Source organism: Chionomys nivalis, chromosome 24, assembly GCF_950005125.1.
Source record: "Chionomys nivalis chromosome 24, mChiNiv1.1, whole genome shotgun sequence".
In the NCBI taxonomy this organism is placed as follows: Eukaryota; Metazoa; Chordata; class Mammalia; order Rodentia; family Cricetidae; genus Chionomys; species Chionomys nivalis.
Window position 1 is genome coordinate 1,323,051 of NC_080109.1, and position 14,916 is coordinate 1,337,966.

A 14,916-nucleotide genomic window follows, 5' to 3' on the forward strand; every position below is an offset into this window, starting at 1 on the left:
CCATGCTGGGCTACCTTGCCTAGCCTTAGTGCAGGGGGAGGAGCTTGGTCCTACCTGGACTTGAAGGGCCCTGCTTTGTTCAAGCCCTTGGGAGGCCTGCCCCTTTCTGGATGGAGCTGGAGGGGAAGTGGACGGGGGAAGGAGGTAGATCGGAATAGGTAGGGAGGGAATGGGAAGAGAGGAGGGAAGGGAAACTGTGGTTGGTATGTAAAATAAGTGAAAAATGTTAATTAAATAACATAAATTAAAAACAAAAGAACAATAGACGAGCTGGATGTGGGTGCTCATGCCTTTAATCCTGGCACTGAGGAGACCGAATGGCAACTCTGGGAGTTTGAGGCCAGCCTGGCCTACAGATCGAGTTACACCAGAGCCATAGAATAGAGAGAAAAGAACAATAGATGAAAAAAATATATATTTTATTTTAAAGATTTATTTATTATGTATACAACATTCTGCCTCCATGTATGCCTGCAGGCCAGAAGAGGGGGCCAGATCTCATTACAGATGGTTGTGAGCCACCATGTGGTTGCTGGGAATTGAACTCAGGACCTCTGGAAGAGCAGTCAGTGCTCTTAAACACTGAGCCATCTCTCCAGCTCCCCCCCCCCCCAATATATTTTAAGCATATATGAATGGTTCCCATAGGCTAGTATGGGTATGACTTTGCTAGAGTAGATATGATCTTGTGGATGAAGTGCATCACTGGGGATGGGCTTTGAGGTTTTGAAAGACCACACCAGCCCAGTTTCTCTCTCTTTCTGCCTTCAGATCAGGATGTAGCTCTCAGCTACTGCTCCAGCACCTGCCTACCTGCTGCCATGCTCCCTGCTGTGATGACAATGGACTAAACCTCTGAAACTGTAAGCAAGACCCCAATTAAATGCTTTCTCTTATAATAGCTGCCTTGGTCATGGTGTCTCGTCACAGCAATGGGACAATGTCTAAGGCGTATGTTACCAGGAAATGAAGAGGTATGACTTAAACAATTCATATTCAAAATAGGGACTACATCAGTATGTACAGTAAGTAATGGGTTTAAAGTTTAAAGTATCAAGAAAACATTAAATCTAATATGATGTCTTTACAAATGTTTATTAAGGCAGATAAGAAATAAGTAAGCAAAAGTAGTCGAAGATTAATGAACTTTGCCTACTGTCTTTCAAAATATCTAACTTTGCCTAGAAAACAATTACCACTCGGTAGAGTACTCAGGGAACATTTGTATCATTTATGTGGTGGGATACAAAAGACGCCTCAAAAAATTCCAAACATTGAACTGGAGAGATAGCTCAGTGGCTAAGAGGATTGGTTGCTCTTCCAGAAAACCGGAGTCCAATTTCCAGCACCCACATGGCAGCTCACAGATGTCTGTAACTCCAGTTCCAGGAAACCCAACAGCTTCACACAGACATACATGAAGGCAACACACCAATGCATATAAAATAAAAATAAACAAAATTGAAAAAATTCGAAAATTAGGATTACTCAGATTATATTCTTTGGAAAAAGCACCAATTAACAATAAAGGTAAAATTTAAAATATCTATCAATAAAAAAATCACTAAAGTACCTAGGATTGAAAAGAAATCAAAAGAGAAGTTACAATAATTTTCTTTGATTATGTCTCTGTGGCAATTCCTTACAACTTGGGTTAAAGGTGTTTTCTTTAAGTTAGTTCTGGCTGGGAACCCAGAAGCAAAAATCAACCCAGGCCTTCTATAATCTAGTATGTATGGTATTTTTGGATCACACAGTGTCAATCTTGGCTTGAAGTCAAGTGTGGAGTCAGGGGATTTATTTACTTATTTATTTAACATTTTAATCCTTCTACCTAGAGCCACGGTTCAGTTCAAAAAGGTGCTTACTCTCAATGCCATTCTACCATGGCTTGGATAAAATCACGTGTTAGAGACTGGTCTTTGGAGGGATAGTAGCAGAACCATTTAGACCTGAACAGTAGTGGGAGGAAATTAGATCACAGGGGCACCGACCTTTGAAGGAAGTACTGTGGGTTTGTTGGGTAAATTCTTTCAAGAATGCTTTGTTATTGGTTGAGAAGCCAGCTGAGTCTGTAAAGTGCTTGCTGCATCAGAGTGAGGACTTGAATGGAACATCCAGCGTCCACTTAAAAAGCTTGGTGTGGCTGTGATCCACTGCTGCAGGCAACCTCTTTACAACTAGGAAGGACAGCTGAAGACTGATTGGGTGCAAAAAACAAAAAAATATATCTACTAATATTTAAAACAGAGAAGGGAAGGGATCAGTTGATGCTTTCAAAAGCTAACTAACAATTAGAATTTTAAAAAGAGCTCACCCGGACATCCAGATAACTTATCAGCATAAATACGTTGTATTGTTCTATATTAGAAAATGGCTGGGCATGGTGGCCCACACTTTTAATTCTTGGAGGCAAAGGCAGGGGATTCTCTCTGTGAGTTCCATTCCAGGCCAGCCAAAGCTACATAGCAAGACCTTGTCTAAAAGGGAAAGGTGGGGGGAGCACAAAACTGGAAAATGGGGTTTTAATGTCAAGAAAGAAATCATACAATATCCAGAAATTTAGTAAAGAATTAAGAAGTAGGGTCAGGGCTAGTGTGTAGGCAGAGGAGGCCCAGGACCCAGAGTTTCATTTCCAGTACTCCCACACCCACCAAGGTGTGTTTCTATTAAAGGACATTAAAAAACAGCCAAAAAATGAGGCAAAATACCACCATGCTAACAGATGGGATGATTTAGATTTAAAATATTTAAATCCTATAAAATTAATTTACAGATGCAGTATAAGTCGAATAAAAATTTGAGAGATTTTTTTGAGCGAAACCAACGGAATGAACCTGGAATTGTATCTGGCAAATATTTCAGGGTAATTTTAGACAACAAAACAAAGCAATTGAAGTTTTTAAGCAAAGGAACAAAGTACAGAGCTAAACAGACCTGTGAATCCATGGGAGTTCGTTATAGAGGCAGGATGCCACAAATCAGTGAAGAAACAGTGAATTATTTAGAACTTGATATTAGAAATAAGGAGAAAGATACAGCAGATTCTTTTGTCCTCTTATATAAGATAGGCTCTGAATATATTAAATATAAATGTCAAATATACAAGAAAAGAAGAAAATACAGGACACCAGGAATTTTTTTTTTTTTTTTTCAAATAAATGCTGTAGTCTGGGTTTTCTGGAAAACAAACTCAAAGACAGAGATTCACATCAGGATGGAACTTATCAGATCTTGGAATACAGACATATGGAGGCTAAAGGAAGTAAGATTGGTGGTACAGTCTTCAGAGAGGATTCAGTCGATCCCCTAAAGGGCTCTGGAGCTGAGACAGCCCTAGCAGTGGGTGGGCAGGACTTTTATTACCGACATTGACCTGTGTTTGGAAGAGGCCCAGCGAATCAGGTGCGATGCTGGAACTGCTAGCTTTATCCTGTTGATAAATACGAATATGCGCTATGGATGTGAGAGTACTTATATCTCTGTGAGACGCTATTTTTAAACCTTTGGATATACACCCAGAATGAGATTATTGGATCATATAGTACTCTATTTTTAATATTGTGAAGAACTGCTACATGGTTTTACACAGAGCAATACCATCTTACACGCTCACTAACACTGATGGGTATGAGGGAATAGCTCAGTGTTGTTATTCCTTTAATTTATTTTAAAAGTAAAATTAATGCCAGGCATGGTGGCCCGCACCTTTGAACCCAGCCCTTAGGAGGTGAGTTCGAGAGCAGCATGGCCTATATAGTAAGAGGCCAGCCAGAGAGAGAGAGAGAGAGAGAGAGAGAGACTTTGACCAGAATAAAACTGATTATCTTATTATAAAAAGCAATACACATTCATTATAGAAGGTGAGGAAAGAAAGAAGAGTGTAACGAAGAAAACAAATATCTCTTGCACTCCCGCTATTTTCAAGATGACTGCGGTTCACATTTCAGCTTGGAGCTCTTCAGAGTTTTTTCTGACCATATACACCCAAGGCTAATGATACAATTTGACAAAATGTGTCCTATTTCTTTATTAATATACCCTGAGGGAAGGCACTTTGAACAACTTACATAACTATATTGCATCCTAAATGTACTTAAACATCATAAACCTGAGAGCATACTATTTGTTTAGAACAAAACTTACTTAGTTCCTATTGGATAGTTGTTTATAAAGTTTTTATATGATCAAAGCCTGCTAATAATAATTGTACCTAAAATTTCCTATGTATTTACCACGATTCCTTTTGATAACTTTCTAGAAATTGCCTTGGAAATGAAATGTTTAATGACTGCTTATTATACGGTCTGAATTGTGTTTAGAAATGAAAATACACAGTCACAATGCAGGGATGTAGATTGTTACTTCTTTCCAAAGAGAAAGTTGAAACACAAAACTTGAATTTACTTGATTCGGGTCGGGAAGTTGAAAACTTGAATAGACAGCCTGGGCTATGGGGAATCACTTTCAAGTACAGGACAGGCGGATGTAGAAGAGTCTGAGAATAAATCTACCTTGCACAACTGGTGACGGGGAGCCTGACCACATGATCGTTTCCGTAGGAGATAAAGTCATTCCAAAGCAACCTTTCCTTGAGTTAGAAAACAATTTCTTGACAGGATGATGATTATTCTAGTAGGATGTAGAGCATTTGTGACTGAGCTCAATTCTAGAATTTAAATGTACATTTAATGGGTGATAATGTTTTCATGTCACCTTTTGTTCAATTTCAAGGCACCCAAGGCCACGCTTCTCTGTGCTACACTTTAGATGGCCTTTGTTACTTCTTCTTATGGACGTTTAGGTCTATAATGTAATGAGCACTTTGAGTAAGAATGTATGAGTGTGTGTTAGTGGAGGAATGTTACTTCTCTCTTTTTACATTTAATTCGAGATTTCTAGTATTTAAAATAGGACAAATTTAGAAACATGCGATACAACTTTAAGTACATTTACAAATGGGAGTAAAAGCAGAAAGAGTGAGGAATGATGCCTGACCTCTTCATTAAAGAAGTTTAATTTCAGTGTCTTTAAGTACAATATGTAATACAGCCAAAGAGAGTATACAGGAGTAAAACTGGGGAAGGAGAAATCCACTTTAAAAGGCCAACATTGTACTAATTGTGTTACTTGGCCTTTTATTACTGTAACAAAATGCCTAACTAGATCAACTTAAAAAGAGCAAAGGTTTATTTTGGGGCACAGTTGATTACCAAATTGTTGCTTTGGCTCTGTGGCCGCATAGCACACCATTGTGGACACTCACCACATGTGAGAAATTGCTTACTTCATGATTTCAGAGTCTGTAATGCTTTTATTCACCAACTCCTCAGAGAGTGCTTGGAATGCAAAAATTATCCGACAGTCATTCGTTGAGTAAAGGAATGATCTGTATACATTCCAAGGGCAGAACAGGCCTGTGACCCGCTGTGCAGAAAATCCTGGTCTCTGCTCTTAATTTCTATTCTACTACCTTGGCCTTCCTCAGCTTATATTTACGAGCTTCTTCTATCTTCTTCCTCTTCTTCTCCTTCTGCTCCTCCACCTTCTCACCCCTCCTCCCTTTGCCTTCCTCATCTTATACTGAAGAGCCTCTTCTTTCTCCTCCTCCTTTTTTTAAATTTTGTTTTGTTTTTGAGACAGAGTTTTTCTGTGTAGCTCTGGATGTCCTGAAACTTGCTTTGTAGACCAGGCTAGCCTTGAACTCAGAGATCTGCCTGTCTCTGCCTCTAGAGTCCTAGAATTAAAGATATAATGATGTGGGGTGTTCTTCTGTATATGTGTTGCTTTTATTGGTTGATAAAAAATTTTCAGCCAATGGCTTAGCAGAGTAAAACCAGGCAGGAAATTCTAACATACATCTATCTATCTATCTATCTATCTATCTATCTATCTATCTATCTATCTATCTATCTATCTATCTATCATCTATCGAGAGGAGGCACAGTCAGGGAGATTCCATCTAGCCACCTAAGAAGAGGTAACAAACCACGAACCTCATGGTAAGATACAAAATAATAGAAATGGGTTAGTTGACGATATAAGAGTTAGAAATATGCCTGAGCTGTTGGCCAGAGCAGCTTTATTCAGTAACCAAGAAAAGCAACACACATACAGAAGGACATCCTGCATCAGCATGCGACCCCACCGCCCAGCGAGGAGCCACTTATTAACCACAGGTGACAGAAAGTAGAAGCTGGTGATTTGGGCACAGTGGCGGTGGTGGCGAACAGGTAGGAGGGTAAGCATTAAGTTTACATTTTCCAGTTGCTATGGGTGAAAGGAAATCTTGAAAATCCGATCTGATTTTGCTTATCTCCGGATGCCATTCATGTAGAACAAAGGAAGACACTTCCTCGGAATCGGGATTTGGTGAGGCGCCAGGAGGATGCTGCGGTGGAACACCTCCACATCCGTTTTTGCTGACTGTGGTGTAGCCCCATCCGCTGGGAGGAAGGCTCACTTCAAGTTTCAGCCACACTGACCACAGGGCTATGCAATTGTCAAGATTACTGCTAACCAAGATCCAGATTCCTCCTCTGGGATTTAAAGTTCAGAAAGCAGAGCCCGTACTAGCCAGTCCAAGCACGCAGGGGCGTGGGGACCGAAGGGGAGAGCTGGCGTGGCATGCTGCGCCCAGTCCTTAGGCAAAGGTCGCCCCGGGTCGAGGGCTGGGCCCTGGCAAAGCCTAAGGTACCACGCAGTGCCAAAGGGCCACCGCCTCCCTTCTGCTCTCCATTCCTCTGGGGAGTTCTGAGTTGCCAACTTGCACCCTTGCCACAAGACTGTCCACATTAAACAGCCCTCTTTGTTTTTTCTTTCTTTGGCTGGAGGTGCGGTGCCAATGGGGACAGTTTGTAGTGAACGAGCGATACACACCTGTGCAATACTCTCCAGGTCCCTATGGCTAAAATTACGCGTAAGGAAACTTAACTGCAAAAACCCAGCTACTCCTGCCCCCCTTGCAGGGACCAAATGGCCTCCTGCTCGTGCCAGCGGGTTTTCCAGTTGACTAACAGGCGACCATGTTCATCTTTCGACTCAGCTCTCCTGGGATTGTCATGCTAAGGTTCAAATATCTAAGGAAAAAGGAGAACAAACGAAGGCAATCCGAGTGGGGCGGACGCGCCCAGCTCTGCACTCTGAAAGTGGGAAATCCACGACGACCGCGCGTCGCGGTCTGCGGTTTCCTTTCGTTACGAAACCCTAGACACCCGCCGTGGGTGCCTGCCTGCTAGTCAGGCGTGGCGTGGGAGGGGAGCCGAGCCGCCAAGGGCGAGGTGTCCTCCGCTGCGTCCCAGTTCAAGTTTCGGTGGAAACTTTCTCTCGGCGGCTCCGCCTCCTTCACCTAGGAAACCCGTGCGCACCGTGGGCCCCGCAACCCGAGTCCCGGGAGCACCTGGCAGAGGCGGGGCGGGGCGGGACTGAGGGGCGTGGCCTTCTGGGGGCGTGGCCCGGGCGGTGGAGGCCTTGGGGGCGGGGCCTGCTGCCCGCTCCCCTGAGTCGCCGGGCAGGTTGTGCGCGGCCCCTGCCAGCGCGCCCCGCCCAGGCTCCTCGGAGGGTGCGGGTTGTGGGGCGGGATCGAGCCCGAGACCTGGCCGGCTTCGCCAAGGGCTGACGCGCCGGAGAAAAGTTGTGCCTTGACCTTCTCTCGCCTGGTGATTTGTCCCCGGGTCCCCAGGCTGAGTGGAAGCCAGGACTGGAGGTCATCGCGTCCAGACGCCTGAGGGCAACTGCCCGGGCGCCCGGAGTTGGGTGTTGGGCCCGGGAGAAGCCGACTCTGCCCCCGCTGTTAGTGCCCTGAGCCCTGGCAGCTCGGTTGTCCCCGGGATCTCCGCACAAACTTTCTGACTGTCGAGGGGACACTGCGTGGAGGGAGGATTCGTGGCCGCCCGTAGGTAAGAGATCTGCGCTTGAAGTATTGCTTTTATTTTATTTTAGGATGTTGGAAAGGCGTCCTGAGAGCCTTCTTCCTGCATCCTGCTGGGCGACAGGAGCAGGTTTTTTTTGGGGGGGGGGGCAGGAAGGCTGAGACCTTCCCAGCTCAAAGCCCTGTGACGGCTTGGGACGCTGCGGGCTCTTGCTCGCGACGTTACTCATGACTGACCCTGGGCAGAGAGGGCCGGCTTGTTTTGACGGAGGAAGATGTCATCAGGTTTTTCTAGCTCCCTCGGGCCGCAGTGCCTGGGTCTCCCAGGAGTAACTGGCAAAGGCAATGAGATCTGGATCTGTCTTCCTCGCCAAACCTCCTGGCGTTCACTATATCGGAGGCGGTGCCTGCCTCTGGGCTTGCAGCGCTTTCCTGGTGTGAACCATTTACTGTTGGGTGACTGTTGCTTAATTTCTTTTTTTTTTTTTTTTTTTTTTTTTTTTTTTTTTTTTTTTTTTGTTGCTTAATTTCTTAAATTCTCTGATGAAACTGGATTCGAGCTGTGGTTCTCATTGGTGGTGTGTGTGGGTTCCCTGGCTTCAACAAAGCTCTCTTGTTAATAACACTCCTATGAGGTAGTAGACTAGCTATTGTTTTATTTCAAGCTTGGGTAGATGAGGTATTGGTGGCGACAGCTGCTATGTTTGCTTGGAACTTTGGGAACCACGTGTGTGGGTCTGGAGAATTAAGTCTAGGTTGGCTTTAGCCTCCTGTGCTTGACTGATCAGCTGGCAACCATTCCACAGGTGCTGCAGCCCTAGCCATCCAGGTGCAGGGAATACCACCCCATCTCTCCTGGAGGGAAAGAGCCCTAAACTGAAGAAAGACAGCTCTCAGGAGGAGGAAGGGTGGGAAATACGGCAGACCAATTATGCTTCCTTTAGGTTGGACCAACTACTCCGTTGGCTGCTCTGGGAGGGTCCTGCTGTCAAGTTCATCTCATTAAGAAGTCAGCTGCTTTCAGCTAATAGCCATAGCAACTCTGGTGAAATTATATAGGCCATTGGAAAATAATTCCTGCTTAATCACCTTTATCCTGTCGATTAACAAGGGGGAGCACCCCCTCCGTAATGTACATACCTGACCTGCAGTTCAGTTGTACACCTGGCACTAGATAGGATACCTCTGAAGCTATCTGGAGTCTATGGACCCCAGCCAGCGTCCCCAGCTGGGAAACGTCAGTGGTCTTCTTGGGACCGAAACTGAGTGAGAGATTCAGTCTAATATGGCCGACAGGTTGGCTTAACTTTTCAGATAATTAAAGACTGATCTTTTTGAGCACCAATGAATTCTTTCTAATGGCACTGCTAAGAATTTTATACTGTGGTCCCACTTATCATTTGTCTTATAGGGATATGATTAAATTACCTGGGAAGAAGGGCAAGAGGACCAGGCATTGCTGATGTGGATTTAGAATAGTTGAGAGCGGTTTAATAGTTCAGGCTCGACTATCGAGCTAGCTTTTTCTTGCTTCCAACAAGAGGCACTGGGTTGGGGGGGCATCCCACTTTAAATGTAGGCCTTTGGAGACTAGAAATGACAAGGGTGTACTTTTTTTTTTCTGTCAGAGTAATACAGCGCCGGACAGTTCTTAACCTCCCAAGTTTAGTTCAGAACTTTTCCTGCAAACTTCTTTCTGTAGCAGGACACTAATAGACAATGGCTGTAAACTCCAAACAGATGTATGAAGATATGTGGCAAGGTGGGGGTACATAGAAGATGCTGGGGAGTAAAACTGTGAGCCTGTGTTACTTTTTTTTTATTTATTAAATATTTCTGCCTTAGCCTGTGTTACTTTTTTATTTCAGTACCTTGGGTTGAAATCAATGCCTCAGGCACGCTAGCTAGGCAAGCACTTCACTATGGTCTGACATCCTCAGTCCTCTTGGGTTACTTTTAAAAGGGAGAATCTGGTGAAAATATTACAGAATGGCCATCTCTGATCTCTGCTTAAGAAACTCGATCTCCATTCTGTGTGCAGTTGTCTGTGGCAGCTCACAGGCCTATTCAAAACTCCTTGGACTCTGGCTTTGAAGCACAGTTGTAGCAACTTCATCTTCAATTTCCCTGACTTCCAAGCACTAGTGAATCACCTATATGGAGAACAGTGCTCAAGAGTGACCAGAACCCCAAGGATTCTGTTTATGGATCTCCTGGATAAAACAGTAGCAGAAGCAAACCTTTCTACGTACTATGATTGACAAGTTCTTTCAGGTGTGCCAGATTAAGGCCATGTACTTAGACCACATGGGAGGAAGACAGATGACGTTCAGGGCTGTAAAGAGACTTATTTAGGACATACCCAGCTTCTGGGAGTAGTGGACTTAGACTTCAATATAAGATTGTTGACTCATGGGTAATACTTTTAATTTTTCCCTTTACAATTCATGAAGTTTTTGGGTGTAAAGTGGGATTTTCTTTTTATTTAAAAGTCTCTCTCTCTCTCTCTCTCTCTCTCTCTCTCTCTCTCTCTCTCTCTCTGTCTCTCTGTCTGTCTCTCTGTCTCTCTGTACATGTTTTGGAAGGCAGAGGTCAATGTTGGTGTTTTTCTCAATATCCGTTCACCTTACCTTTTGAGACAGGATCTTCCTGAACCAGCAGCAGTCCTGAGCGGTTTTGCTGTCTCCACCTCCCTGTGCTGGGATGGCAGGTGTGTGGATGCTGTCCTGGCCTTTTTACTTGAGTGCTTTGAGAACAAACTCAGTTTCCTCATTTCCTCATTCTTGAGCAGCAAGTATGTTGCCGACCAAACTATCTCCCCAGCCCAAAAGACTATTTATTAGGGTTATAGGGATGGCCCAGAGGTTAAGAGCAAGGACTGCTCTTCCAGAGGATCCCGGTTCAATTCCCAGCACCCACAGGCAGCTCACAACTGTCTGTAATACCAAGATCTGACACAGAAATATATGCAAATAAAATACCAATGCACATAAAATAAAAATAATTAAAGAGCTTATCAAACTTTATTTATTAGAGAGTGAGTTAGGTAGAGCGAGAGCATTTCCGCTATGAAAATGCTTCAAATACTTTTTGCTGTTAAGTCTGTGGTTACTTTGGCATAGAATTAGAAGTGTACAGTTTATCTGCAACGATTTAGAAGTTGACAGTATTGCTCAGGTGGATTTGCGAAGCTTAACTTTGCAGCTTCTTTTTATTCTGGGATGCTGATACTAGAACAGACACCAGAGAGGCTTCTGAGTTAAGTTCTAAGAAGCCACTGACTTCGGAAAGAGAAGTTGAGCTATTTTCGATGAATTGTAAAGATTTTTCTACTCTTTATAAATAAGATTTTTGCCTGCTTCTGATCATATTACTAACATAAAATGATTAATTCATGATCATGTATGTTATATATCATTTAAAATAGAAAGCTAGGCATTAATGAAGTATAACGTCAAAATTTAAAAATACATTATATTTTGAAAAATATATATTTTGAAAAACCTGATGCAAGTACATGTATTTTTCCTGTTAAAATTTTTCTTTTAAATATGACAGCTGATACTGAAACTCTAGATCAAAAAAATTATTTTCCTTATGTAAAGTATATATTTACTGTTGTTAGTAACAACTGGAGTTATACTATACAACTTTCAAGTTGTCTTATTCATTCACTTATTTTGCTGTGTTGAGAATGCCACCCTGGGCCTCACACATGGCAGGTAGATCTTCCTTCCCCTCAGCTACCATCCTAGCTGTTGCTTTTTATTTTTAACGTGACAGTGTATCTTGAAAGGGTTTCCGTGATTGTGCACGCAGATGATCCTTGTGTCTTTTTAAATTGCTGTACAGTATTGTATTGAGCAGTTGTATCATGGGCTCTAGAAATCACCCTTGGAATTCTTTAAGGCACACACATGTGCTTTCTGTAGGATGCGTGTGGAAGAGGTACCGACAGGACAACGTCAACCTTCTCTGGTTTGTGTTTCCTCTAGTGTCCTTTCAATGCTTAGAAGACAGTAACACTTTCCTTCTGGTTGTTCAAGGTTGAGGACAGGTAAAAGGGGATCCACCGTAATGCAAAGCTCTAAGGTGGGGTTCACCTCATTTCCTTACATTTCAGGTTCTTTCTGGTTTTAGTGTTTTCCCCAAAGAGGAGGAAGTAATTGGTAACAGTTATAAAATTACTCTGCCGTTGTTGGACGATTTGCTAATTAGCTTTTGTAAAGCATGGTTTTTTCTTTTAACATTTTCTTCAGAACATTATTCTAGTACATGCCGTTTAGGAGTTCAGAAAATCTAGAGTAGGTTTTGCAGAATGCCAGGAACGTATTTTGGCTCCTCTCTTTGTGTTGTTAGAGTTTGCCTCATTGTCATGGATCAATTATAGGGTCTTTGGTCTTGTAGAAAGATTCAGGAATTGATCATCCGTGTGATGTGTGTGCATGCTTGTCTGTAGAGCTCAGAAGGCAACCTTGGATGCCATTCTTAATGACATCAGCTCCTTCTTCGAGATGGGGTGTGTCGTTGGCCTGCAGCTCATAGGCCAGCCAGTGAGCTGCATGGGTCTTCCTGTCTCTGCCTCCCAGGTGCTTAGATTAGAAATGTGCGCTAACATGTGTGACTCTTTTCTGTGTGTTTTGAGGATCCCACCCATGTCCTCCTGCTTTCATGGAAGCGCTTTGCCTACTGAACCTGATTTTCCTAGCCCCTGATTTTCTATGTGAAAATTTTTCTTAATAAAATAAAAATTTCTTAGACATGGATTTCATTTGTACATTCTTGTTTTGATTTTTTTGTTGGGGAAAGATACACATATAATATATTATTTTTTTGATTATTGTCTATTCTATAATACTAGCATTTTTTGAGATGTTGAATATTTGAAATCATATATATATATATATACCACAAGGTATTTGCATTTTTGTCAAATTTTAAAGCCATGATGTATTAGTTTAAATGCTTATGAGAACTCAAACAATAGGATTTTTATTAACCTTTATTTGCCTGAGGAAACATGAAAGTATTTGATGTTTACTTATCGATTGTAATAAAAAACCTCAGCCAGCTGTGGCAGCCATATCTATAATCCCTCACAGGAGCATTTGTAGAAAGATGATTGCTGCATGTCTGATACCAGCCTGGGCCACATAGTGAGCTAGCCTGGGCTACAATGTGAGACCCCCCGTCTCCTTCCCACCTCAAGCCAAAACACCTGAAATCAAAACCCAAGCTTAATAGCTAATGTTTATTTCCTGTCTGCTTGATGAGTTTTCCTCCAGAGTTCCTCCTTGTGCTCCTTTGACGTTTGACTGCTTAGTACTTGGTATGTCGTTTTGAAAAGTTGTTATGGACAGTAAGACTCAGCTTGTAACAGCTGAGAAATGGTTGGCCCATCCCCTTTTTGTTCAATGCAATCCTCCCTCTTGACTATGTTTTAGGATTGGGTTGTCACCAAGGAGTGGTCATTCCTTCTCAGTGAATCATAAGATGATTAGGGTTGGCAGTGTTTGCTGCCTGAGTTTGCTGACTCAGCCCGACTGACTTCCTCTAGATTCTGTCATGCCAGGAGTCAGCCCTCTACTAGTTAATTCCTAAATTTACATCTTTATTGCTGACCTTTGGAACCCTCGACTTTCATTTCCAGTTTCTTCCTTATAGGTCTACAGGTAGATCCTGATAACAAGTAAGTTAAACTATGGAGAACCTGAAGGTGTTAATGTATACCTGTAATCCTGGTATTTTAAGATCGAGGCAGGAGGATTCACAGCTCAAGGCCAGATTGGCTGCACAACAAGACCCTATCTCAAAATATATGCTACACAATGTAAGTCATGTCAATATAATACAATTCAGGACTGTACAGTATACCATGCAATGCAACACAGCACAAATAATAACCCCACCTTAGTCTCCTATCAGAGTTGAATGTATTGATGGGAATCACGTGCTATTGATCATCTCTTGTTGCACAGATAATGACATTTTTCATCTTGCTTCTGCTTTGCTTTTCTTCTCCTCTTTGACCATTCCCACGTCAAGGTCAGTTTAATTGCTATTGTCTCTCTTTGCTCATGTTTCACGGCCCTTATTGCCTGCTGGGAAATGACTCAACTAAAGGTGTAAAGGTTTGTTTGATGGGTCAACTTAGTTAGGCAACAGCAAGGTGTTAGTACTCATCCTGGGTGTGCCTGTCAGAGTGTTTCTGTATGGGATTCAACTTGGAGTCGGTAGATTTAGTAATGCAGATTGTTCTCCTCAATGTGGGCAGGGCTTATCCACTTGATTGAAAGTCTCAGAAGAACAAAAAGGTTGATGCAGCATGGGCTTGTTCCCTCTTACTGTGGTGTCTGGTGGTAACTAGGTTCTTCTTCCCTGCCTATCATCGAGTTAGGGTTTTGTTCTTTGCTTTAAGGTTTGGACCCAAATGGAAACTTATATCATTGTTTCTTGGATTTCAACTTTCCAACAGCAGACCTTGGTATTTTTTAACATATATAATCACATGTATTAATTCCTTATAATAATTCTGTTTATAAGTACTGGTCTCTCTCCTTGTCTCCGTCCCTCCCTCTCCCTCCCCCGTCCTTTTCCCCATCCATCATCTCCATTTCCTCCCTTTCTCAGCTCCATCATCTTTAGCTCCCATATCCTCAATCATCTCCCATCAATCTCCCATCTATCTCCCATTATCTCCATCATCTCTTCTCCTGGCTGTGTTACTCTGAATAACCCTGACTCACAGGGGCCTCTGTGACCCGATGCTCTGAGCAGATGCTCTGTTTGGAGGCTGAGCTTGCCCTGTTCCTCGTTCCTGAACTCACTCTACCTCTTTCTTTCCTCCTCCCACCTCTTCTGTTTCAGGAATGCACATTATCGAAACCTAGTTCAGCACCCTTGCTCTCTCCATTTATTCCTCCTTGGCTGTCTTTCCCGAAACAATGTCAAGGCATCTCATTTCTCTCTGCACTGCCATTTTAGGAGCTTGGCCGTTTGATGGCCTCTATGTTATTTTTGAAATGTTTGTCCTTTACTCCAGTGAT

At 42.8% G+C, this 14,916-nt stretch overlaps 1 protein-coding gene across 2 annotated transcripts in view; it reads left to right on the forward strand.

Moving 5' to 3' along the window:
• The first annotated feature begins 7,585 nt into the window (after window positions 1-7,585).
• Fhip1a (FHF complex subunit HOOK interacting protein 1A) overlaps window positions 7,586-14,916 on the forward strand; it is a 202,380-nt gene continuing 195,049 nt past the window's right edge. For both annotated transcript variants that reach the window (XM_057757374.1, XM_057757373.1), the window contains exon 1: window positions 7,586-7,898. The gene's annotated coding sequence lies outside the window, so the exon portion shown is untranslated. The remainder of the gene's footprint in view (window positions 7,899-14,916) is intronic.